This window comes from Macrotis lagotis, chromosome 4 (genome assembly GCF_037893015.1).
Source record: "Macrotis lagotis isolate mMagLag1 chromosome 4, bilby.v1.9.chrom.fasta, whole genome shotgun sequence".
In the NCBI taxonomy this organism is placed as follows: Eukaryota; Metazoa; Chordata; class Mammalia; order Peramelemorphia; family Peramelidae; genus Macrotis; species Macrotis lagotis.
This window is the reverse complement of record NC_133661.1, coordinates 68,824,334-68,832,572: the sequence shown is the minus strand read 5'-3', so window position 1 is coordinate 68,832,572 and position 8,239 is coordinate 68,824,334. Positions and strand designations below refer to the sequence as shown.

Genomic DNA, 8,239 nt, shown 5'->3' with positions numbered 1-8,239 from the left:
ATTCATTTTACGTAATTGAAGTTAGTTTACCATTTCTATTTGCTTAGTGGGTGAGGCACAATTATTTTATAGGAAAAGTAAGAAATTAAGATGATATAAGGACTAAAAGTATCAATAAAAGTTAAAAAAGGCATACATTGATAAAAAATCTATCAGATGTTAGATAAGACAAGTGTAAAAATCTACAGCAGATAGGATGGAATACTTGAACCCAAGTATAGTATAGGAAAGAAAGACAGAAGTATACAAGCACAGGGCGGTTAGGTCACACAGTGGATAGAGTGCCCTGGAGTCAGGAGTACCTGAGTTCAAATCCATCCTCAGACACTTAATAATTACCTAGCCATGTGGCCTTGGGTAAGCCACTTTTGCCTTGCGAAAAAACCTAAATAAATAAATATATATATATATATATATACACACACATACATGCACAAGCACAAGCATGGTTCAATACAGGAACCTTTGGGAAACAGTACCTTAACTTTAATGAGGGTTTCTGATGGTAAAAACTTCTGTTTTTTTTAATCAGGGCAGCCTGGATAATTTTAAGTACCTGCCTAGGTCTTTGGATACTATTCAATCCATAATTTACGAGTAGTCATATCTTTTTGTTTGTTGCTTTATTTTTTGTTCTATTTTTTCCCCTGCAAGGCAGTGGGGTTAAGTGACTTGTCCAAGGTCACACAACGACTTAATTATTAAGTGTCTGAGGTCAAATTTGAACCCAGGTCCTCCTGATTCCATCCACTGTGCCACTAACTGCCCTTGGTAGCCATATACTCTTGGTATGGTTAGGATGGCTCTATTTTCATAGCAAACTTTTGTGAAACTTTATTAAAAATCTCCTTTTTAGTTTCTCTAAAACTATTAAAATGTTCTTTCCAAAATCCTTGGAAAAGTCCATTGGAAAGATAGGCAAAGTAAAATAAGACTTTTCTTAGAGAAATTGATTAGAGGTAATAACCAAACTTGACTATTGCCTAGATGAAGATCTTTGCCTCCCTACTCACCCAAAACAATTGTCCCATCTTTGAGCAGGATCCTCTTTTTTTTTTTCAGTGTTAAGTTTCTGATTACAGGAAGGAAATCTTTATAATTCTGAAGAGAAGTTATACAGGAAAGACCTGAGTGATAACTATTTTGGCATATTAACCAAAAACCATATTTTGACATATTGTAATGTTTTTCTAGTTCAAGATTCTCATAAAAGGTTACCTAAAATTGTCCAGGGAACTATTCTATTTGGATAGCAACTTTCTATAAGCTAGAATTGCCTTTGATTCAGATTAGTGATACATCAAATAAGATTGTTTATGGCAGACAAGCAAAATCAAATCATACAGTATTAGTATTAATAGCTTTTTCAAGACCTTGTAGAAGACTTTTGGAGTTTATTGGTATTTTTAGATTTTCTTCTCAATATGGAAACATTTAGAGTTAAGATGAATTGTTGGAATTATCTTCCCATTTCCCTCTTCCCTATTCAGAACTGTAGAGACTTGGCTGCCCTGAGCCCTCTTTCTGGTTTGTGTTGAAATTATTGAGAAGGCACCCTCATCTATTTCACATATCTCTTTACAAATGGAGAAAAAAGGAATCTCAAAGAAATGGGAGCCAACCTAACAGTTGTTTCTCCTGCTGTTTTATCTGTAGCCAGATTCTGCTTTTCAATTTGCAAAGCAGCACACAAAAGAAAACTCGGTGACTACAGAAGCTCCTGCAGTCCAAAATGGCATGGCACCAATAATTGGATAAACAAAACTTTTCATTAAATTCCCTTCACTTATGGATAACTGATGACATTGGTAGAAAATATGAGGAATTTCATGGTTCATAAGAAAACTGACCCTCTTAAAGTACATTTAGGGTTTTTTTGGTAGATTCAGAGGTTATTATTTATTATAAAATTTTAAGAAGTGGCAGAATGATGTGACTTTGTTTATAACATTCAGAGCAGAAATTTAGACCATCTTAGAATTAGAAATTACCTTATAAATAAGCCAATTAAATATTTTAATTTATTTTAAATGATTTTTATTTAAATAATAGTCTTAACAAATATACATATAAATAATAATCAAACTCCAAATAAATATAATTCATAGTGAATATACATTTGAAAAAAGAAAATATTATAGTCTTTGATAAAATACTAAAACACATTTCCCAAATGGTCCTTCTCCAATTCTTTCTTTGTGAGTAATACAATTCTATTTTTAAAAAATCAGTGGTATTCAGTTTCAAATAGTTCCATTTTTTTTGTTTTGTGTCATATCAAAAATCTGTTACGTTTTGTATATTTGTCATTTTTAGCAGAATATCCTGTTATTTGTTCAACCATTTCTCAATTATTGGACTTTGACTTCATTTCTATTTTATTATTTTTTTAATTAATAAACTATTAATACATTTTTCTTTTAGTGACTTCTTTGGAGGAGATAACAGACAGAAGCTGTTGTGGAGCAAAAATTGGAGTAATGGATAACTGAGAGAAGGTAAGTTTTTATTTTGCTTCTATTTTCTCTAACTTTGGACTTTGAAGATGAGTATAAAATTGACTAAGTTGAATGTCAATATAGGGGAAGGTATGGTTTAAAGAAAAGGACTATATATCCTCAATTCTAATGCATAATTCAAACACATCTCAAAGTAATGAAAGAATTGGTGATATGATTGATTCATTTTCAATGATATTTTAAGAAAATGTGGAGAATATTAGAGATGTTTTAGGAATGGAGGCAAGGAAATACCCTGATTTTCAAAAGAGAGAAGAGGGTAGAGTTTGGGTTGATAAGTTCAACTTTGATGCCTAAGAAAAATGTTACTTAAGGGAATTATTTCTATGAACGAGCAAGGAGAGTTAGATCATTAAGAACAAATATGGTTTTATCAAGAACAAGTTAGGTCAGATTAATCCCACTTCCTTTTTAAAAACAGGATAATTAGACTAGTGGTTGGCAGATAAGGGGATTTAAGAGCCTAAAAAAGCCTAGAATAACCTAGAAATAACTGAGAAAAGCCTTTGGTCAAGTTTTCATGTTATATCAATGTACATACTGGAAAGCATTTAAGCTTCTTCTGGGAAGGAAGTTTCTAATGGAGTACCCCAGGGAGTCTGTCCTTGGTTGTGTTATGAAAAACATTTTGATCAATGACATTTTTTGAAATAGATGACATTTATTAATTTTCAGTGAATGAAAAAGGAAAGATATAAAAATCCTGATAAGATTGAAAAATGGATTGAATCTAATAAGATAAAATTTTAAAGATATATGTAAAATCCTTCAATTGATTAAAATTATAAGATGAAGGAGACATCTAGATAATGATGAAAATGGAAGTAGTCTCCATATTAAATGACAGTATGAGATAACAGATATGTAATCTGAGTTCTATATCAGAAATGTTAATAAGATCTGGAGAAAGATTTCTGGAACAGGGAGCAGAATTTTTTAGACAACATAAAAGAAGAATTGCTCAGGATGCTTTATGAACTGCACTGTTGGTAGTGTCCATCTGAAAATATGTAAACCTGTACCCTTTGAACATGCTATCAATGTTTACTTCAAGTTTTATTGTATTATGGTTTGTCAATGAAATGTATATGTTTTGCTTTTCTAAATAATTTCCAAATAACATTTAATCAATCTTTATCCCTCTTGACCTCATTGCAGCCTTTGGCACTATTGTTTGTTGATTTCTCTTGAATACACTCTCCTCAGGTTCTCATGACTATTTTCTTCTGATTATCTTTTTACCTGACTGCTCTTTTTCAGTCTTCTTTGCTGGATCTTCATATACATGTCACATCCACGAGCCATGGGGATTACTTAAGTTGCTGTCTTGTCTTGTCTTCTTCTAAAAAAACGATCTTGCTTGGTATGCTCATAAACTGCCAGGTGTTCAATTATCATTACTAAGTGGAAGACTCTCAGTTCTATATATCCAGTCTAAGACTCTCTTCTACACTCCAGTCATGCATCACCAACTACCTTTTTGATATCTCGAGCTAGATATCATACAGACAGTTCAAACTCAATGTGTCCAAAACAGAATTCATTATCTTCCCCAAACCTTTCCCTTTTCTTTGCTTTTATAAAGGACATAACTATCTTCTGAGTTACTTAGACTCATAGCTTCAGTTTCACATTCAATTCCTCTCTCATTCACCACAATGCCTAATCTGTTGTTAAATATTATTTTACCTTGACATCTCTGATATATGACTATTTTTCTCTACTCATATAGCTAACAACACAGTTCAAATACTCATCATTACTATCTTGGATTAGTAAATTGCTTTCTAATTGAACTTCTTGCCTGAAGACCCTTTCTACTCCAATCCATCTTTGATTTAGCTGCCAAAATATTTTTTTTTCCTTAGGCTTCCCCACCACCCTCTTCTGCATTTAATAAACTCCAGAGTTTCTCTATTATTTTCAGGATCAAAGTCCTCTAGGGCTTAAACCCTTTACAGCTTGGAACCTTTCATCATTTTAATCTACACTCTTATTTGTTCTAGCTACACTGACCTTGCTTTTCCCTATATACAACATTCTGTCTCCTGACTGTGTCTTTGCACTGGCTTGTCTTCATCCCTGGAATGCTTTGCATTTTTACCTCCAAGATTCCTTGCCTTACTTCAAGATTCAGTTCAAAGTCCACTTTCTCCATGTAGGAAGCATTTTCCATCGGATCCTCCTCTTTTTGATATTTGCACAATTTTATTGCTACTTCAGGCTTTCCTCACACATCATTTCTTTTCCTTGTTCATGGCACTTAAAGAAATTATATGAGAATAACCATTTCCATCATTCTACTACACAGACACCCTTCCCTAAGCAAATGGGATGAAGCTTGAGTTCCCTAAGAAGACAAGGCAACCAGAGAGAAGGAGAATGGGAGCTGATGCAGAGCTGTAGCAATGGGAGGGAGAGGCTTGTATGTGCAGGATCAGGAGAAGGTTCCCAAGAGCTGGGTCGTGTTTGCAGTCCTTCCTACCCATCTCTGGGTGATTTTCCAGTTGATTCCTGAGAGGAAGTTTTTCTTTGCAGGAAAAGTCTGACTGCAAATTTGTCAAGTCCCAAAGACTGACCCATTTTTTCATAGGGGGGGTAAGTTGAGGAGCAGAAGCAGTGAACCTGGCTATTAAAAGAAGACTAATGGAAGGTGGGCTGCCATTGGATGATGGGGCAAGATCAGGAAAAGTAAACAAAAGTGCTCAGTAAACCCAGAAAATGGGATCCCACTAGGAGAAGCTACATGCTGGCTCAACAGCCTTTTTGTAATATCTTGAGACTCTCATCAATATTGTTATTTACCAGCATGAGATCAAAATAGTGTTTATATCTTATGTGAATAGTTTAGAATCCTTTTGCAGTTGCTGCAGATCTTCTAACTGATGGGCCTTGTCTGTCAGAGCAGTGAACATGATGAAAGGGGACAGTCCTGCTGTCTGAATAATCTTCAGAATCTGAGCTTCAATGTTCAGGATGGTCACTTTGTATTGCTGATGATCTGGTACAATGTCTCAAATTTGATGCCAAACATGTTGCCCAGGTATCTGTCAAATTCCAACAATTCCTTGGCTGAGATATTCTTGGTCATCTCCTCAGTGGAGATGAAGTGATCATCTCTTCCCTTTTCTTCACTCTTTGTTAGAGGTTGGGTAGCATATGGAGCTGGATCTACAAACTTCTCTGGGTTCTGATTGAACAGTACATTCTTGAGGCCCCCAATGCACTGGACTCCAATGGTTCTTATCAGCATCAGGGTCTTCCTCTTGAATTCAGAATGTTGCTCATCTTCCTCATAGGAAAACACCTTCAACTGATTGAAAAATGAATTGAGCTTCGCCAGGTACTTTTCTTTGTACTTCTTTCCTCTCCTCTCCCCAAAGGGACTCCATCTTGAGGTCTCAGCCCCAGTGGCTGACTGGGCTAAGATGGCCAATCCACTCTTGCAGTTCTGAGGAGAAGATAAAACCTGCAGTTTCCCCTGACAGAATCCTCTCTCCTGCCCTGGCACTAGTTGCTGTTCTACTTGATGATCTGAAATAGATCTTTAGAGGTAAACTTAAGTCCTGCTTTTTTGCAGGGGATCAGGGGATTCTTCTGGGATCATAATCAAATTGGGCCCACATAAACACCTAGAAAGCAGGGAGGCAGCTCTGCTGATTGGGTAATTTTGTTTATTATGTTGTTAGGTATTGACTTGTGGAAATCTACTTGTATTTTCAATGGCTTATTAGTTTTTTTTACTTAGTTTTAATGAGACATAAGATTACAAAATTATTTCATAAACTTATTAGCTAATATAAATTTATATTTGATGTAGTATTTATTATGTTTTTAAGTGTTAATATTTTTTTCTTAACACTTGTGTGAGTTCAACTTTTTCAGATAACCTCAATGACTCTTTCAATTTTTTGCAGTTATAGTATTAGTTTTAGTCTAGTCTTTCAATATTATTATTTGCACATTTATTTATATTACTTGTAACGTATCATTGCATTTTGTTTTTAAAAATCTATGTCCTTGTCATTTTCATTTTATGGGGGAATTCAATCAATTTACATTTAATGTTGCCACTGTCAGTTTTGACTTACTGTTCTTTGTTAAATTATTTGTTTTCTCAGAAGTATGCACAGGCTTCCTTATTTTTACTATTTCTATAACTATATCAGACATTTTAATAATAAACACAACTCTTGTCTTTTTTGCTTCTAAATCTAAAATCATCTATAATACTCAAATAAGAGTTTTGCCTTGGGATTATGGCTACTCCTTTCTTTTTGCCCTTTTTCCTGAATCTTTTCTCTTTTTTCTCTGAAATACCTTTCTAGTTAAATATTCATGTGTTAAAAATTTCTCTTTTCTCTTTTGTCTTTTTTTTCTCTGAAATACCTTTCTAGTTAAATATTCATGTGTTAAAATTTCTTTTTGTCTTTTTTCTCTTCCATATTGTTGTCTTTAAACCTAACTATATCATTTGGTAATTTATTTAATATCATGCTAGGATTGTTTTGTTTAAATACAACTAATCATGTTAAGATTTTATCTGTAATCAAACACTTATAAAGTATCATTTGTTGAAAGCCCTTACCTCTCTAGGGTGTCTTTCTAGCTCAGTCTCAATGGATCATCTTGAAATAATGTTTTAGTCCTCTCTTTTTTTAAATCCTTTTTTGATTTTAAGTGGTTTTATCTATAAATAGAATGTTTTAGATTTTTCTCAAAAAAGAGTTTTTGAGATGGAAACTTGTGATCCAAAAACTATCTCTGTTTTTTTGACTAATCCCACTTATGATATTCTAGATGAACCCTGTCTGAAACTTTCTTTTCTAGAATCTTCTTTGCATGAATCTTTCCATACTCAAAACTTCCATTTCAAAAAGAAACTTGTGAATTGGTAACCCTCTCATTTTAATATTAAAAGCAGGAAACTAAACAAATAACAAATATTGTTCTACTATTCCCTATACTAGCCCCTTTAAGCCTACCTGAGTTCCTTTGATACACTAAATGATGAGAGACTCAGAAATCCCTTCTACCAAAGCAGGACAAGTCATAATATCCAGAATTAACCATGTCCCAAGTGCAAGGATTGACCTTTTTTCAAGAATTTCAGAATGAACTTCCTTTTATCTAATGACATAATTTTGCTTATAGACCATTATAAGAAAAGGATTATTGTTTTCAGCATTAAATAACTAGACTAATTTAAATTTATTTTCTACCTCTCTAATAATTTCATGTTTTTGGAGAAAATCTAGGGAAATCCTATTTGATTTTTTTATATGTAGCTTCATATTTCTCTTTTTTCTCCTTATTGCCAGTTTTTAACTTTTCCTGGGTGAGATGATTAAGTGTCTTCTAGTAAGTATATTTTCAGATTATTTCAACTTAAAAAGCATTCAGCTTAAAAAGTATTACTTGATTATAATAGTTCTGGGCAATTCATTTTATAATTGTACTGATTTGTCATGATGAAGTGTTTTTCTGTTTTAAAAAAAATTTATTTAAAGCAATGGGGTTAAGTGACTTGCCCAAAGTCACACAGCTAGGCAATCATTAAATGTCTGAGGTTGGATTTGAACTCAGGTCCTCCTTTCTCCAGGGCCAGTGCTCTATTCACTGTACCTAGCTGCCCCAAGCTTTTTTCTTTTGGGGTATTTTTGACCTATTATAATTCTGAAGTTCTCCTCTAATTGGTAAAACAAATATGTAACTTTCTT

The 8,239-nt window shown here is 33.5% G+C and overlaps 1 pseudogene; it reads right to left on the bottom strand.

The window, feature by feature from the left end:
* Positions 1-5,251: 5,251 nt before the first annotated feature.
* On the bottom strand, positions 5,252-6,187 carry LOC141520448 (55 kDa erythrocyte membrane protein-like; annotated as a pseudogene).
* Between the last annotated feature and the right edge of the window lie 2,052 nt (positions 6,188-8,239).